Raw genomic sequence first — 19,672 nt, 5'->3', positions numbered from 1 at the left:
AATGAAGTTACTGTGAATTCCCCTAGTCGTCACAGTCTGGCAAATGTTCAGGTCAATGCAACTAAGCAGCACATCTTTCAGACAGTGGGAGGAAACTGGAGAACTCGGAAGAAACCCTCGCAAACAAGGGGAGAACATTCAGACTCCACACGGACAATGACCCAAGCTCGGAATCAAACCCAGGTCCCTGGTGCTGTGAGGCAGCAGTGCTAACCGCTGTGCCACCGTGCCATCCTAAACTTACACTCCAATATCTGGAACCCTGACCAAACAGTAACTGGAAAACTGACACTTCAGTAACTGGGGCAGTGACATTGCAGTAACTGGGACACTGACATTGCAGTAACTGGGGCAGTGACACTTCAGTAACTGGGACACTGACATTGCAGTAACTGGGACACTGACATTGCAGTAACTGGGGCTGTGACACTTCAGTAACTGGGACACTGACATTGCAGTAACTGGGACACTGACATTGCAGTAACTGGGACACTGACATTGCAGTAACTGGGGCAGTGACATTGCAGTAACTGGGACACTGACATTGCAGTAACTGGGACACTGACATTGCAGTAACTGGGACACTGACATTGCAGTAACTGGGGCACTGACATTGCAGTAACTGGGACACTGACATTGCAGTAACTGGGACAGTGACATTGCAGTAACTGGGGCAGTGACATTGCAGTAACTGGGGCAGTGACATTGCAGTAACTGGGGCTGTGACACTTCAGTAACTGGGGCAGTGACACTTCAGTAACTGGGACACTGACATTGCAGTAACTGGGACACTGACATTGCAGTAACTGGGGCAGTGACATTGCAGTAACTGGGACACTGACATTGCAGTAACTGGGACACTGACATTGCAGTAACTGGGGCAGTGACATTGCAGTAACTGGGACACTGACATTGCAGTAACTGGGACACTGACATTGCAGTAACTGGGGCAGTGACATTGCAGTAACTGGGACACTGACATTGCAGTAACTGGGACACTGACATTGCAGTAACTGGGGCAGTGACATTGCAGTAACTGGGACACTGACATTGCAGTAACTGGGGCAGTGACATTGCAGTAACTGGGACACTGACATTGCAGTAACTGGGACACTGACATTGCAGTAACTGGGGCAGTGACATTGCAGTAACTGGGGCTGTGACACTTCAGTAACTGGGGCAGTGACACTTCAGTAACTGGGACACTGACATTGCAGTAACTGGGGCTGTGACACTTCAGTAACTGGGACACTGACATTGCAGTAACTGGGACACTGACATTGCAGTAACTGGGACACTGACATTGCAGTAACTGGGACACTGACATTGCAGTAACTGGGACACTGACATTGCAGTAACTGGGGCACTGACATTGCAGTAACTGGGACACTGACATTGCAGTAACTGGGGCTGTGACATTGCAGTAACTGGGGCTGTGACATTGCAGTAACTGGGGCTGTGACATTGCAGTAACTGGGACACTGACATTGCAGTAACTGGGACACTGACATTGCAGTAACTGGGACACTGACATTGCAGTAACTGGGACACTGACATTGCAGTAACTGGGGCAGTGACATTGCAGTAACTGGGACAGTGACATTGCAGTAACTGGGACACTGACATTGCAGTAACTGGGACACTGACATTGCAGTAACTGGGACACTGACATTGCAGTAACTGGGGCAGTGACATTGCAGTAACTGGGACAGTGACATTGCAGTAACTGGGACACTGACATTGCAGTAACTGGGACACTGACATTGCAGTAACTGGGACACTGACATTGCAGTAACTGGGACACTGACATTGCAGTAACTGGGGCACTGACATTGCAGTAACTGGGACAGTGACATTGCAGTAACTGGGACACTGACATTGCAGTAACTGGGACACTGACATTGCAGTAACTGGGGCAGTGACATTGCAGTAACTGGGACACTGACATTGCAGTAACTGGGACACTGACATTGCAGTAACTGGGACACTGACATTGCAGTAACTGGGACAGTGACATTGCAGTAACTGGGACACTGACATTGCAGTAACTGGGGCAGTGACATTGCAGTAACTGGGACACTGACATTGCAGTAACTGGGGCAGTGACATTGCAGTAACTGGGACACTGACATTGCAGTAACTGGGACAGTGACATTGCAGTAACTGGGACACTGACATTGCAGTAACTGGGGCAGTGACATTGCAGTAACTGGGACACTGACATTGCAGTAACTGGGACACTGACATTGCAGTAACTGGGGCAGTGACATTGCAGTAACTGGGACACTGACATTGCAGTAACTGGGGCAGTGACATTGCAGTAACTGGGACACTGACATTGCAGTAACTGGGACACTGACATTGCAGTAACTGGGACAGTGACATTGCAGTAACTGGGACAGTGACATTGCAGTAACTGGGACACTGACATTGCAGTAACTGGGACACTGACATTGCAGTAACTGGGACACTGACATTGCAGTAACTGGGACACTGACATTGCAGTAACTGGGACACTGACATTGCAGTAACTGGGGCAGTGACATTGCAGTAACTGGGACACTGACATTGCAGTAACTGGGGCAGTGACATTGCAGTAACTGGGGCAGTGACATTGCAGTAACTGGGGCTGTGACACTTCCGTAACTGGGGCAGTGACACTTCAGTAACTGGGGCAGTGACATTGCAGTAACTGGGGCAGTGACATTGCAGTAACTGGGGCAGTGACATTGCAGTAACTGGGGCAGTGACATTGCAGTAACTGGGACACTGACATTGCAGTAACTGGGGCAGTGACATTGCAGTAACTGGGGCAGTGACATTGCAGTAACTGGGGCTGTGACACTTCCGTAACTGGGGCAGTGACACTTCAGTAACTGGGACACTGACATTGCAGTAACTGGGACACTGACATTGCAGTAACTGGGACACTGACATTGCAGTAACTGGGACACTGACATTGCAGTAACTGGGGCAGTGACATTGCAGTAACTGGGGCAGTGACATTGCAGTAACTGGGGCAGTGACATTGCAGTAACTGGGGCTGTGACACTTCAGTAACTGGGACACTGACATTGCAGTAACTGGGACACTGACATTGCAGTAACTGGGACAGTGACATTGCAGTAACTGGGACACTGACATTGCAGTAACTGGGACACTGACATTGCAGTAACTGGGGCAGTGACATTGCAGTAACTGGGACACTGACATTGCAGTAACTGGGGCAGTGACATTGCAGTAACTGGGGCAGTGACATTGCAGTAACTGGGGCACTGACATTGCAGTAACTGGGACACTGACATTGCAGTAACTGGGGCACTGACATTGCAGTAACTGGGGCAGTGACATTGCAGTAACTGGGGCAGTGACATTGCAGTAACTGGGACACTGACATTGCAGTAACTGGGACACTGACATTGCAGTAACTGGGACACTGACATTGCAGTAACTGGGACACTGACATTGCAGTAACTGGGGCACTGACATTGCAGTAACTGGGGCAGTGACATTGCAGTAACTGGGACACTGACATTGCAGTAACTGGGACACTGACATTGCAGTAACTGGGACACTGACATTGCAGTAACTGGGACACTGACATTGCAGTAACTGGGGCAGTGACATTGCAGTAACTGGGGCAGTGACATTGCAGTAACTGGGACACTGACATTGCAGTAACTGGGGCAGTGACATTGCAGTAACTGGGGCAGTGACATTGCAGTAACTGGGACACTGACATTGCAGTAACTGGGGCAGTGACATTGCAGTAACTGGAACACTGACATTGCAGTAACTGGGGCAGTGACATTGCAGTAACTGGGGCACTGACATTGCAGTAACTGGGGCAGTGACATTGCAGTAACTGGGGCAGTGACATTGCAGTAACTGGGGCAGTGACATTGCAGTAACTGGGGCAGTGACATTGCAGTAACTGGGGCACTGACATTGCAGTAACTGGGGCAGTGACATTGCAGTAACTGGGGCAGTGACATTGCAGTAACTGGGACACTGACATTGCAGTAACTGGAACACTGACATTGCAGTAACTGGGGCAGTGACATTGCAGTAACTGGGACACTGACATTGCAGTAACTGGGGCAGTGACATTGCAGTAACTGGGACACTGACATTGCAGTAACTGGGGCAGTGACATTGCAGTAACTGGGACACTGACATTGCAGTAACTGGGGCAGTGACATTGCAGTAACTGGGACACTGACATTGCAGTAACTGGGGCAGTGACATTGCAGTAACTGGGACACTGACATTGCAGTAACTGGGGCAGTGACATTGCAGTAACTGGGACACTGACATTGCAGTAACTGGGACACTGACATTGCAGTAACTGGGACACTGACATTGCAGTAACTGGGGCAGTGACATTGCAGTAACTGGGACACTGACATTGCAGTAACTGGGACACTGACATTGCAGTAACTGGGACACTGACATTGCAGTAACTGGGGCAGTGACATTGCAGTAACTGGAACACTGACATTGCAGTAACTGGGGCAGTGACATTGCAGTAACTGGAACACTGACATTGCAGTAACTGGGGCAGTGACATTGCAGTAACTGGGACACTGACATTGCAGTAACTGGGACACTGACATTGCAGTAACTGGGGCAGTGACATTGCAGTAACTGGGACACTGACATTGCAGTAACTGGGGCAGTGACATTGCAGTAACTGGGACACTGACATTGCAGTAACTGGGGCAGTGACATTGCAGTAACTGGGACACGGACATTGCAGTAACTGGGGCAGTGACATTGCAGTAACTGGGACACTGACATTGCAGTAACTGGGGCAGTGACATTGCAGTAACTGGGACACTGACATTGCAGTAACTGGGGCAGTGACATTGCAGTAACTGGGACACTGACATTGCAGTAACTGGGGCAGTGACATTGCAGTAACTGGGACACTGACATTGCAGTAACTGGGGCAGTGACATTGCAGTAACTGGGGCAGTGACATTGCAGTAACTGGGACACTGACATTGCAGTAACTGGGGCTGTGACACTTCAGTAACTGGGACACTGACATTGCAGTAACTGGGACACTGACATTGCAGTAACTGGGACACTGACATTGCAGTAACTGGGACACTGACATTGCAGTAACTGGGACAGTGACATTGCAGTAACTGGGACACTGACATTGCAGTAACTGGGACAGTGACATTGCAGTAACTGGGGCAGTGACATTGCAGTAACCGGGACACTGACATTGCAGTAACTGGGACAGTGACATTGCAGTAACTGGGGCAGTGACATTGCAGTAACCGGGACACTGACATTGCAGTAACTGGGACAGTGACATTGCAGTAACTGGGGCAGTGACATTGCAGTAACTGGGACACTGACATTGCAGTAACTGGGGCAGTGACATTGCAGTAACTGGGGCAGTGACATTGCAGTAACTGGGGCAGTGACATTGCAGTAACTGGGACACTGACATTGCAGTAACTGGGGCACTGACACTTCAGTAACTGGGACACTGACATTGCAGTAACTGGGACACTGACATTGCAGTAACTGGGGCACTGACATTGCAGTAACTGGGACACTGACATTGCAGTAACTGGGACACTGACATTGCAGTAACTGGGACACTGACATTGCAGTAACTGGGGCAGTGACATTGCAGTAACTGGGGCAGTGACATTGCAGTAACTGGGACAGTGACATTGCAGTAACTGGGGCAGTGACACTTCAGTAACTGGGACACTGACATTGCAGTAACTGGGACACTGACATTGCAGTAACTGGGGCAGTGACATTGCAGTAACTGGGGCACTGACATTGCAGTAACTGGGACACTGACATTGCAGTAACTGGGGCTGTGACACTTCAGTAACTGGGACACTGACATTGCAGTAACTGGGACACTGACATTGCAGTAACTGGGGCAGTGACATTGCAGTAACTGGGGCACTGACATTGCAGTAACTGGGGCAGTGACATTGCAGTAACTGGGGCTGTGACACTTCAGTAACTGGGACACTGACATTGCAGTAACTGGGACACTGACATTGCAGTAACTGGGACACTGACATTGCAGTAACTGGGGCTGTGACACTTCAGTAACTGGGACACTGACATTGCAGTAACTGGGACACTGACATTGCAGTAACTGGGGCACTGACATTGCAGTAACTGGGACACTGACATTGCAGTAACTGGGGCAGTGACATTGCAGTAACTGGGGCACTGACATTGCAGTAACTGGGGCAGTGACATTGCAGTAACTGGGGCACTGACATTGCAGTAACTGGGACACTGACATTGCAGTAACTGGGACACTGACATTGCAGTAACTGGGACACTGACATTGCAGTAACTGGGGCAGTGACATTGCAGTAACTGGGACACTGACATTGCAGTAACTGGGACACTGACATTGCAGTAACTGGGGCAGTGACATTGCAGTAACTGGGGCAGTGACATTGCAGTAACTGGGGCAGTGACATTGCAGTAACTGGGACACTGACATTGCAGTAACTGGGACACTGACATTGCAGTAACTGGGACACTGACATTGCAGTAACTGGGGCAGTGACATTGCAGTAACTGGGGCAGTGACATTGCAGTAACTGGGACACTGACATTGCAGTAACTGGGGCAGTGACATTGCAGTAACTGGGGCAGTGACATTGCAGTAACTGGGACACTGACATTGCAGTAACTGGGGCACTGACATTGCAGTAACTGGGGCAGTGACATTGCAGTAACTGGGACACTGACATTGCAGTAACTGGGGCAGTGACATTGCAGTAACTGGGACACTGACATTGCAGTAACTGGGGCAGTGACATTGCAGTAACTGGGACACTGACATTGCAGTAACTGGGGCAGTGACATTGCAGTAACTGGGGCAGTGACATTGCAGTAACTGGGACACTGACATTGCAGTAACTGGGGCAGTGACATTGCAGTAACTGGGGCAGTGACATTGCAGTAACTGGGACACTGACATTGCAGTAACTGGGGCAGTGACATTGCAGTAACTGGGGCAGTGACATTGCAGTAACTGGGACACTGACATTGCAGTAACTGGGGCAGTGACATTGCAGTAACTGGGGCAGTGACATTGCAGTAACTGGGACACTGACATTGCAGTAACTGGGGCAGTGACATTGCAGTAACTGGGACACTGACATTGCAGTAACTGGGGCAGTGACATTGCAGTAACTGGGACAGTGACATTGCAGTAACTGGGGCTGTGACACTTCAGTAACTGGGACACTGACATTGCAGTAACTGGGACACTGACATTGCAGTAACTGGGGCACTGACATTGCAGTAACTGGGACACTGACATTGCAGTAACTGGGGCAGTGACATTGCAGTAACTGGGGCACTGACATTGCAGTAACTGGGGCAGTGACATTGCAGTAACTGGGGCACTGACATTGCAGTAACTGGGACACTGACATTGCAGTAACTGGGACACTGACATTGCAGTAACTGGGACACTGACATTGCAGTAACTGGGACACTGACATTGCAGTAACTGGGGCAGTGACATTGCAGTAACTGGGACACTGACATTGCAGTAACTGGGGCAGTGACATTGCAGTAACTGGGGCAGTGACATTGCAGTAACTGGGGCAGTGACATTGCAGTAACTGGGACACTGACATTGCAGTAACTGGGACACTGACATTGCAGTAACTGGGGCAGTGACATTGCAGTAACTGGGGCACTGACATTGCAGTAACTGGGACACTGACATTGCAGTAACTGGGACACTGACATTGCAGTAACTGGGACACTGACATTGCAGTAACTGGGGCAGTGACATTGCAGTAATTGGGACACTGACATTGCAGTAACTGGGGCAGTGACATTGCAGTAACTGGGGCAGTGACATTGCAGTAACTGGGGCTGTGACACTTCAGTAACTGGGGCAGTGACACTTCAGTAACTGGGACACTGACATTGCAGTAACTGGGACACTGACATTGCAGTAACTGGGACACTGACATTGCAGTAACTGGGACACTGACATTGCAGTAACTGGGACACTGACATTGCAGTAACTGGGGCAGTGACATTGCAGTAACTGGGACACTGACATTGCAGTAACTGGGGCACTGACATTGCAGTAACTGGGACACTGACATTGCAGTAACTGGGGCAGTGACATTGCAGTAACTGGGGCAGTGACATTGCAGTAACTGGGACACTGACATTGCAGTAACTGGGACACTGACATTGCAGTAACTGGGACACTGACATTGCAGTAACTGGGACACTGACATTGCAGTAACTGGGACACTGACATTGCAGTAACTGGGGCACTGACATTGCAGTAACTGGGACACTGACATTGCAGTAACTGGGGCAGTGACATTGCAGTAACTGGGACACTGACATTGCAGTAACTGGGGCACTGACATTGCAGTAACTGGGACACTGACATTGCAGTAACTGGGGCAGTGACATTGCAGTAACTGGGACACTGACATTGCAGTAACTGGGACACTGACATTGCAGTAACTGGGACACTGACATTGCAGTAACTGGGACACTGACATTGCAGTAACTGGGACACTGACATTGCAGTAACTGGGACACTGACATTGCAGTAACAGGGACACTGACATTGCAGTAACTGGGGCAGTGACATTGCAGTAACAGGGACACTGACATTGCAGTAACTGGGACACTGACATTGCAGTAACTGGGACACTGACATTGCAGTAACTGGGACACTGACATTGCAGTAACTGGGGCTGTGACATTGCAGTAACTGGGACACTGACATTGCAGTAACTGGGACACTGACATTGCAGTAACTGGGACACTGACATTGCAGTAACTGGGGCAGTGACATTGCAGTAACTGGGGCAGTGACATTGCAGTAACTGGGACACTGACATTGCAGTAACTGGGACACTGACATTGCAGTAACTGGGACACTGACATTGCAGTAACTGGGGCTGTGACATTGCAGTAACTGGGACACTGACATTGCAGTAACTGGGACACTGACATTGCAGTAACTGGGGCAGTGACATTGCAGTAACTGGGACACTGACATTGCAGTAACTGGGGCTGTGACATTGCAGTAACTGGGACACTGACATTGCAGTAACTGGGACACTGACATTGCAGTAACTGGGACACTGACATTGCAGTAACTGGGACACTGACATTGCAGTAACTGGGGCTGTGACATTGCAGTAACTGGGACACTGACATTGCAGTAACTGGGACACTGACATTGCAGTAACTGGGACACTGACATTGCAGTAACTGGGGCAGTGACATTGCAGTAACTGGGGCAGTGACATTGCAGTAACTGGGACACTGACATTGCAGTAACTGGGACACTGACATTGCAGTAACTGGGACACTGACATTGCAGTAACTGGGACAGTGACATTGCAGTAACTGGGACACTGACATTGCAGTAACTGGGACACTGACATTGCAGTAACTGGGACACTGACATTGCAGTAACTGGGGCAGTGACATTGCAGTAACTGGGACACTGACATTGCAGTAACTGGGACACTGACATTGCAGTAACTGGGGCAGTGACATTGCAGTAACTGGGGCAGTGACATTGCAGTAACTGGGACACTGACATTGCAGTAACTGGGACACTGACATTGCAGTAACTGGGACACTGACATTGCAGTAACTGGGACACTGACATTGCAGTAACTGGGGCACTGACATTGCAGTAACTGGGGCAGTGACATTGCAGTAACTGGGACACTGACATTGCAGTAACTGGGACACTGACATTGCAGTAACTGGGACACTGACATTGCAGTAACTGGGACACTGACATTGCAGTAACTGGGGCACTGACATTGCAGTAACTGGGGCAGTGACATTGCAGTAACTGGGACACTGACATTGCAGCAACTGGGACACTGACATTGCAGTAACTGGGACACTGACATTGCAGTAACTGGGACACTGACATTGCAGTAACTGGGACACTGACATTGCAGTAACTGGGACACTGACATTGCAGTAACTGGGGCACTGACATTGCAGTAACTGGGACACTGACATTGCAGTAACTGGGACACTGACATTGCAGTAACTGGGACACTGACATTGCAGTAACTGGGACACTGACATTGCAGTAACTGGGACACTGACATTGCAGTAACTGGGGCAGTGACATTGCAGTAACTGGGGCTGTGACATTGCAGTAACTGGGGCACTGACATTGCAGTAACTGGGGCACTGACATTGCAGTAACTGGGGCAGTGACATTGCAGTAACTGGGACACTGACATTGAAGTAACTGGGGCAGTGACATTGCAGTAACTGGGACACTGACATTGCAGTAACTGGGACACTGACATTGCAGTAACTGGGACACTGACATTGCAGTAACTGGGACACTGACATTGCAGTAACTGGGACACTGACATTGCAGTAACTGGGGCAGTGACATTGCAGTAACTGGGGCTGTGACACTTCAGTAACTGGGGCACTGACATTGCAGTAACTGGGGCTGTGACACTTCAGTAACTGGGACAGTGACATTGCAGTAACTGGGACACTGACATTGCAGTAACTGGGACACTGACATTGCAGTAACTGGGACACTGACATTGCAGTAACTGGGACACTGACATTGCAGTAACTGGGGCAGTGACATTGCAGTAACTGGGGCTGTGACACTTCAGTAACTGGGGCAGTGACATTGCAGTAACTGGGGCTGTGACACTTCAGTAACTGGGGCACTGACATTGCAGTAACTGGGGCTGTGACACTTCAGTAACTGGGACAGTGACATTGCAGTAACTGGGGCTGTGACACTTCAGTAACTGGGACACTGACATTGCAGTAACTGGGGCAGTGACATTGCAGTAACTGGGACACTGACATTGCAGTAACTGGGACACTGACATTGCAGTAACTGGGACACTGACATTGCAGTAACTGGGACAGTGACATTGCAGTAACTGGGGCTGTGACATTGCAGTAACTGGGACACTGACATTGCAGTAACTGGGGCTGTGACATTGCAGTAACTGGGACACTGACATTGCAGTAACTGGGGCAGTGACATTGCAGTAACTGGGACACTGACATTGCAGTAACTGGGGCTGTGACACTTCAGTAACTGGGACACTGACATTGCAGTAACTGGGGCAGTGACATTGCAGTAACTGGGACACTGACATTGCAGTAACTGGGACACTGACATTGCAGTAACTGGGACACTGACATTGCAGTAACTGGGACAGTGACATTGCAGTAACTGGGGCTGTGACATTGCAGTAACTGGGACACTGACATTGCAGTAACTGGGGCAGTGACATTGCAGTAACTGGGACACTGACATTGCAGTAACTGGGGCTGTGACATTGCAGTAACTGGGGCAGTGACATTGCAGTAACTGGGGCACTGACATTGCAGTAACTGGGACACTGACATTGCAGTAACTGGGGCAGTGACATTGCAGTAACTGGGACACTGACATTGCAGTAACTGGGACACTGACATTGCAGTAACTGGGACACTGACATTGCAGTAACTGGGACAGTGACATTGCAGTAACTGGGGCTGTGACATTGCAGTAACTGGGACACTGACATTGCAGTAACTGGGACACTGACATTGCAGTAACTGGGGCAGTGACATTGCAGTAACTGGGACACTGACATTGCAGTAACTGGGACACTGACATTGCAGTAACTGGGGCACTGACATTGCAGTAACTGGGGCAGTGACATTGCAGTAACTGGGGCACTGACATTGCAGTAACTGGGGCACTGACATTGCAGTAACTGGGACACTGACATTGCAGTAACTGGGGCACTGACATTGCAGTAACTGGGGCAGTGACATTGCAGTAACTGGGACACTGACATTGCAGTAACTGGGGCACTGACATTGCAGTAACTGGGGCAGTGACATTGCAGTAACTGGGACTCTGACATTGCAGTAACTGGGGCACTGACATTGCAGTAACTGGGGCAGTGACATTGCAGTAACTGGGGCACTGACATTGCAGTAACTGGGACACTGACATTGCAGTAACTGGGGCACTGACATTGCAGTAACTGGGGCAGTGACATTGCAGTAACTGGGGCAGTGACACTTCAGTAACTGGGACACTGACATTGCAGTAACTGGGGCACTGACATTGCAGTAACTGGGACACTGACATTGCAGTAACTGGGGCACTGACATTGCAGTAACTGGGGCAGTGACATTGCAGTAACTGGGACACTGACATTGCAGTAACTGGGGCACTGACATTGCAGTAACTGGGGCAGTGACATTGCAGTAACTGGGGCACTGACATTGCAGTAACTGGGGCACTGACATTGCAGTAACTGGGACACTGACATTGCAGTAACTGGGGCACTGACATTGCAGTAACTGGGGCAGTGACATTGCAGTAACTGGGACACTGACATTGCAGTAACTGGGGCACTGACATTGCAGTAACTGGGGCACTGACATTGCAGTAACTGGGACACTGACATTGCAGTAACTGGGGCACTGACATTGCAGTAACTGGGGCAGTGACATTGCAGTAACTGGGGCAGTGACATTGCAGTAACTGGGGCAGTGACATTGCAGTAACTGGGACACTGACATTGCAGTAACTGGGGCACTGACATTGCAGTAACTGGGGCAGTGACATTGCAGTAACTGGGGCAGTGACATTGCAGTAACTGGGGCAGTGACATTGCAGTAACTGGGGCACTGACATTGCAGTAACTGGGACACTGACATTGCAGTAACTGGGGCAGTGACATTGCAGTAACTGGGGCAGTGACATTGCAGTAACTGGGGCACTGACATTGCAGTAACTGGGGCAGTGACATTGCAGTAACTGGGACACTGACATTGCAGTAACTGGGGCAGTGACATTGCAGTAACTGGGGCACTGACATTGCAGTAACTGGGACACTGACATTGCAGTAACTGGGGCAGTGACATTGCAGTAACTGGGGCAGTGACATTGCAGTAACTGGGGCACTGACATTGCAGTAACTGGGGCAGTGACATTGCAGTAACTGGGACACTGACATTGCAGTAACTGGGGCACTGACATTGCAGTAACTGGGACACTGACATTGCAGTAACTGGGACACTGACATTGCAGTAACTGGGACACTGACATTGCAGTAACTGGGGCAGTGACATTGCAGTAACTGGGACACTGACATTGCAGTAACTGGGACACTGACACTTCAGTAACTGGGACACTGACATTGCAGTAACTGGGACACTGACACTTCAGTAACTGGGACACTGACATTGCAGTAACTGGGACAGTGACACTTCAGTAACTGGGACACTGACATTGCAGTAACTGGGACAGTGACATTGCAGTAACTGGGGCTGTGACATTGCAGTAACTGGGGCAGTGACATTGCAGTAACTGGGGCAGTGACATTGCAGTAACTGGGACACTGACATTGCAGTAACTGGGGCTGTGACATTGCAGTAACTGGGGCAGTGACACTTCAGTAACTGGGGCTGTGACATTGCAGTAACTGGGGCTGTGACATTGCAGTAACTGGGGCAGTGACACTTCAGTAACTGGGGCTGTGACACTTCAGTAACTGGGGCTGTGACACTTCAGTAACTGGGGCTGTGACACTTCAGTAACTGGGGCAGTGACACTTCAGTAACTGGGGCTGTGACACTTCAGTAACTGGGGCTGTGACATTGCAGTAACTGGGGCTGTGACACTTCAGTAACTGGGGCAGTGACACTTCAGTAACTGGGACACTGACATTGCAGTAACAGGGGCTGTGACACTTCAGTAACTGGGACACTGACATTGCAGTAACTGGGGCTGTGACACTTCAGTAACTGGGGCAGTGACACTTCAGTAACTGGGACACTGACATTGCAGTAACTGGGGCTGTGACACTTCAGTAACTGGGGCAGTGACATTGCAGTAACTGGGGCTGTGACACTTCAGTAACTGGGGCAGTGACATTGCAGTAACTGGGGCTGTGACACTTCAGTAACTGGGACACTGACATTGCAGTAACTGGGGCAGTGACACTTCAGTAACTGGGGCTGTGACACTTCAGTAACTGGGGCAGTGACACTTCAGTAACTGGGGCTGTGACACTTCAGTAACTGGGGCAGTGACACTTCAGTAACTGGGGCAGTGACACTTCAGTAACTGGGGCAGTGACACTTCAGTAACTGGGGCAGTGACACTTCAGTAACTGGGGCTGTGACACTTCAGTAACTGGGGCAGTGACATTGCAGTAACTGGGGCAGTGACATTGCAGTAACTGGGACACTGACATTGCAGTAACTGGGACACTGACATTGCAGTAACTGGGGCTGTGACATTGCAGTAACTGGGGCAGTGACATTGCAGTAACTGGGGCAGTGACATTGCAGTAACTGGGACACTGACATTGCAGTAACTGGGACACTGACATTGCAGTAACTGGGGCAGTGACATTGCAGTAACTGGGGCAGTGACATTGCAGTAACTGGGACAGTGACATTGCAGTAACTGGGACACTGACATTGCAGTAACTGGGGCAGTGACATTGCAGTAACTGGGACAGTGACATTGCAGTAACTGGGACACTGACATTGCAGTAACTGGGACAGTGACATTGCAGTAACTGGGACAGTGACATTGCAGTAACTGGGACAGTGACATTGCAGTAACTGGGACACTGACATTGCAGTAACTGGGACAGTGACATTGCAGTAACTGGGACAGTGACATTGCAGTAACTGGGACAGTGACATTGCAGTAACTGGGGCAGTGACATTGCAGTAACTGGGACAGTGACATTGCAGTAACTGGGGCAGTGACACTTCAGTAACTGGGACAGTGACATTGCAGTAACTGGGGCAGTGACACTTCAGTAACTGGGACAGTGACATTGCAGTAACTGGGACAGTGACACTTCAGTAACTGGGACACTGACATTGCAGTAACTGGGACACTGACATTGCAGTAACTGGGGCAGTGACACTTCAGTAACTGGGACACTGACATTGCAGTAACTGGGACACTGACATTGCAGTAACTGGGACACTGACATTGCAGTACCTGGGGCAGTGACATTGCAGTAACTGGGGCAGTGACATTGCAGTAACTGGGGCTGTGACACTTCAGTAACTGGGACACTGACATTGCAGTAACTGGGACACTGACATTGCAGTACCTGGGGCAGTGACATTGCAGTAACTGGGACACTGACATTGCAGTAACTGGGACACTGACATTGCAGTAACTGGGACACTGACATTGCAGTAACTGGGACACTGACATTGCAGTAACTGGGACACTGACACTTCAGTAACTGGGACACTGACATTGCAGTAACTGGGACACTGACATTGCAGTTACTGGGACACTGACATTGCAGTAACTGGGGCAGTGACATTGCAGTAACTGGGGCAGTGACATTGCAGTAACTGGGGCAGTGACACTTCAGTAACTGGGACACTGACATTGCAGTAACTGGGACACTGACACTTCAGTAACTGGGACACTGACATTGCAGTAACTGGGGCAGTGACATTGCAGTAACTGGGGCAGTGACATTGCAGTAACTGGGGCTGTGACACTTCAGTAACTGGGACACTGACATTGCAGTAACTGGGGCAGTGACACTTCAGTAACTGGGACACTGACATTGCAGTAACTGGGGCAGTGACATTGCAGTAACTGGGGCTGTGACACTTCAGTAACTGGGACACTGACATTGCAGTAACTGGGGCTGTGACACTTCAGTAACTGGAACACTGACACTTCAGTAACTGGGGCTGTGACACTTCAGTAACTGGGGCAGTGACACTTCAGTAACTGGGGCAGTGACATTGCAGTAACTGGGGCTGTGACACTTCAGTAACTGGGGCAGTGACATTGCAGTAACTGGGGCTGTGACACTTCAGTAACTGGGGCAGTGACATTGCAGTAACTGGGGCAGTGACACTTCAGTAACTGGGGCAGTGACATTGCAGTAACTGGGGCTGTGACACTTCAGTAACTGGGGCAGTGACATTGCAGTAACTGGGGCTGTGACACTTCAGTAACTGGGGCAGTGACATTGCAGTAACTGGGGCAGTGACACTTCAGTAACTGGGGCAGTGACATTGCAGTAACTGGGACACTGACATTGCAGTAACTGGGACACTGACATTGCAGTAACTGGGGCTGTGACACTTCAGTAACTGGGGCAGTGACATTGCAGTAACTGGGGCAGTGACACTTCAGTAACTGGGGCAGTGACATTGCAGTAACTGGGGCTGTGACACTTCAGTAACTGGGGCAGTGACATTGCAGTAACTGGGGCTGTGACACTTCAGTAACTGGGGCAGTGACATTGCAGTAACTGGGGCTGTGACACTTCAGTAACTGGGGCAGTGACATTGCAGTAACTGGGGCTGTGACACTTCAGTAACTGGGACACTGACATTGCAGTAACTGGGACACTGACATTGCAGTAACTGGGGCAGTGACATTGCAGTAACTGGGGCAGTGACACTTCAGTAACTGGGGCTGTGACACTTCAGTAACTGGGGCAGTGACATTGCAGTAACTGGGGCAGTGACATTGCAGTAACTGGGGCAGTGACATTGCAGTAACTGGGGCAGTGACACTTCAGTAACTGGGGCTGTGACACTTCAGTAACTGGGGCAGTGACATTGCAGTAACTGGGGCAGTGACACTTCAGTAACTGGGGCAGTGACATTGCAGTAACTGGGGCAGTGACATTGCAGTAACTGGGGCAGTGACATTGCAGTAACTGGGACACTGACATTGCAGTAACTGGGGCAGTGACATTGCAGTAACTGGGGCAGTGACATTGCAGTAACTGGGGCTGTGACACTTCAGTAACTGGGACACTGACATTGCAGTAACTGGGACAGTGACACTTCAGTAACTGGGACACTGACATTGCAGTAACTGGGACACTGACATTGCAGTAACTGGGGCAGTGACATTGCAGTAACTGGGGCAGTGACACTTCAGTAACTGGGACACTGACATTGCAGTAACTGGGACACTGACATTGCAGTAACTGGGACACTGACATTGCAGTAACTGGGACACTGACATTGCAGTAACTGGGGCTGTGACACTTCAGTAACTGGGACACTGACATTGCAGTAACTGGGACACTGACATTGCAGTAACTGGGACACTGACATTGCAGTAACTGGGACACTGACATTGCAGTAACTGGGACACTGACATTGCAGTAACTGGGACACTGACATTGCAGTAACTGGGACACTGACATTGCAGTAACTGGGACACTGACATTGCAGTAACTGGGACACTGACATTGCAGTAACTGGGACACTGACATTGCAGTAACTGGGGCTGTGACACTTCAGTAACTGGGACACTGACATTGCAGTAACTGGGACACTGACATTGCAGTAACTGGGGCTGTGACACTTCAGTAACTGGGACACTGACATTGCAGTAACTGGGACACTGACATTGCAGTAACTGGGACACTGACATTGCAGTAACTGGGACACTGACATTGCAGTAACTGGGGCTGTGACACTTCAGTAACTGGGACACTGACATTGCAGTAACTGGGGCTGTGACACTTCAGTAACTGGGACACTGACATTGCAGTAACTGGGACACTGACATTGCAGTAACTGGGGCAGTGACATTGCAGTAACTGGGACACTGACATTGCAGTAACTGGGACACTGACATTGCAGTAACTGGGGCAGTGACATTGCAGTAACTGGGACACTGACATTGCAGTAACTGGGACACTGACATTGCAGTAACTGGGGCAGTGACACTTCAGTAACTGGGACACTGACATTGCAGTAACTGGGACACTGACACTTCAGTAACTGGGACACTGACATTGCAGTAACTGGGGCAGTGACATTGCAGTAACTGGGACACTGACATTGCAGTAACTGGGACACTGACATTGCAGTAACTGGGGCAGTGACATTGCAGTAACTGGGACACTGACATTGCAGTAACTGGGACACTGACATTGCAGTAACTGGGGCAGTGACATTGCAGTAACTGGGGCACTGACACTGCAGTAACTGGGGCAGTGACACTTCAGTAACTGGGACACTGACATTGCAGTAACTGGGGCAGTGACATTGCAGTAACTGGGACACTGACATTGCAGTAACTGGGACACTGACATTGCAGTAACTGGGACACTGACATTGCAGTAACTGGGACACTGACATTGCAGTAACTGGGGCTGTGACATTGCAGTAACTGGGACACTGACATTGCAGTAACTGGGGCTGTGACATTGCAGTAACTGGGACACTGACATTGCAGTAACTGGGACACTGACATTGCAGTAACTGGGGCAGTGACATTGCAGTAACTGGGGCTGTGACATTGCAGTAACTGGGGCTGTGACATTGCAGTAACTGGGACACTGACATTGCAGTAACTGGGACACTGACATTGCAGTAACTGGGGCTGTGACATTGCAGTAACTGGGGCAGTGACATTGCAGTAACTGGGGCAGTGACATTGCAGTAACTGGGGCTGTGACATTGCAGTAACTGGGGCAGTGACATTGCAGTAACTGGGGCAGTGACATTGCAGTAACTGGGGCTGTGACATTGCAGTAACTGGGGCAGTGACATTGCAGTAACTGGGGCTGTGACATTGCAGTAACTGGGGCTGTGACATTGCAGTAACTGGGACACTGACATTGCAGTAACTGGGACACTGACATTGCAGTAACTGGGACACTGACATTGCAGTAACTGGGACACTGACATTGCAGTAACTGGGACACTGACATTGCAGTAACTGGGGCACTGACATTGCAGTAACTGGGACAGTGACATTGCAGTAACTGGGACACTGACATTGCAGTAACTGGGACACTGACATTGCAGTAACTGGGACACTGACACTTCAGTAACTGGGACACTGACATTGCAGTAACTGGGACACTGACATTGCAGTAACTGGGACACTGACACTTCAGTAACTGGGACACTGACATTGCAGTAACTGGGACACTGACATTGCAGTAACTGGGACACTGACACTTCAGTAACTGGGACACTGACATTGCAGTAACTGGGGCAGTGACATTGCAGTAACTGGGACACTGACATTGCAGTAACTGGGACACTGACATTGCAGTAACTGGGACAGTGACATTGCAGTAACTGGGACACTGACATTGCAGTAACTGGGACACTGACATTGCAGTAACTGGGACACTGACACTTCAGTAACTGGGACACTGACATTGCAGTAACTGGGACACTGACATTGCAGTAACTGGGACACTGACACTTCAGTAACTGGGACACTGACATTGCAGTAACTGGGACACTGACATTGCAGTAACTGGGACACTGACACTTCAGTAACTGGGACACTGACATTGCAGTAACTGGGGCAGTGACATTGCAGTAACTGGGACACTGACATTGCAGTAACTGGGACACTGACATTGCAGTAACTGGGACACTGACATTGCAGTAACTGGGGCAGTGACATTGCAGTAACTGGGGCAGTGACATTGCAGTAACTGGGGCAGTGACATTGCAGTAACTGGGGCAGTGACATTGCAGTAACTGGGGCAGTGACATTGCAGTAACTGGGGCAGTGACATTGCAGTAACTGGGGCAGTGACATTGCAGTAACTGGGGCTGTGACATTGCAGTAACTGGGGCAGTGACATTGCAGTAACTGGGG

The 19,672-nt window shown here is 49.9% G+C and overlaps 1 protein-coding gene across 1 annotated transcript in view; it reads left to right on the top strand.

Annotated features, from left to right (window-relative positions):
- Positions 1–19,672, top strand: part of LOC144486379 (granulocyte colony-stimulating factor receptor-like) — a 274,469-nt gene that overhangs the window by 75,403 nt on the left and 179,394 nt on the right. The gene's annotated exons all lie outside the window — the stretch shown is intronic.

This window comes from Mustelus asterias, unplaced genomic scaffold (assembly GCF_964213995.1).
Source record: "Mustelus asterias unplaced genomic scaffold, sMusAst1.hap1.1 HAP1_SCAFFOLD_327, whole genome shotgun sequence".
In the NCBI taxonomy this organism is placed as follows: Eukaryota; Metazoa; Chordata; class Chondrichthyes; order Carcharhiniformes; family Triakidae; genus Mustelus; species Mustelus asterias.
The sequence above is the reverse complement of the archived record's forward strand: the minus strand, read 5'-3'. Positions and strand labels throughout refer to the sequence as shown.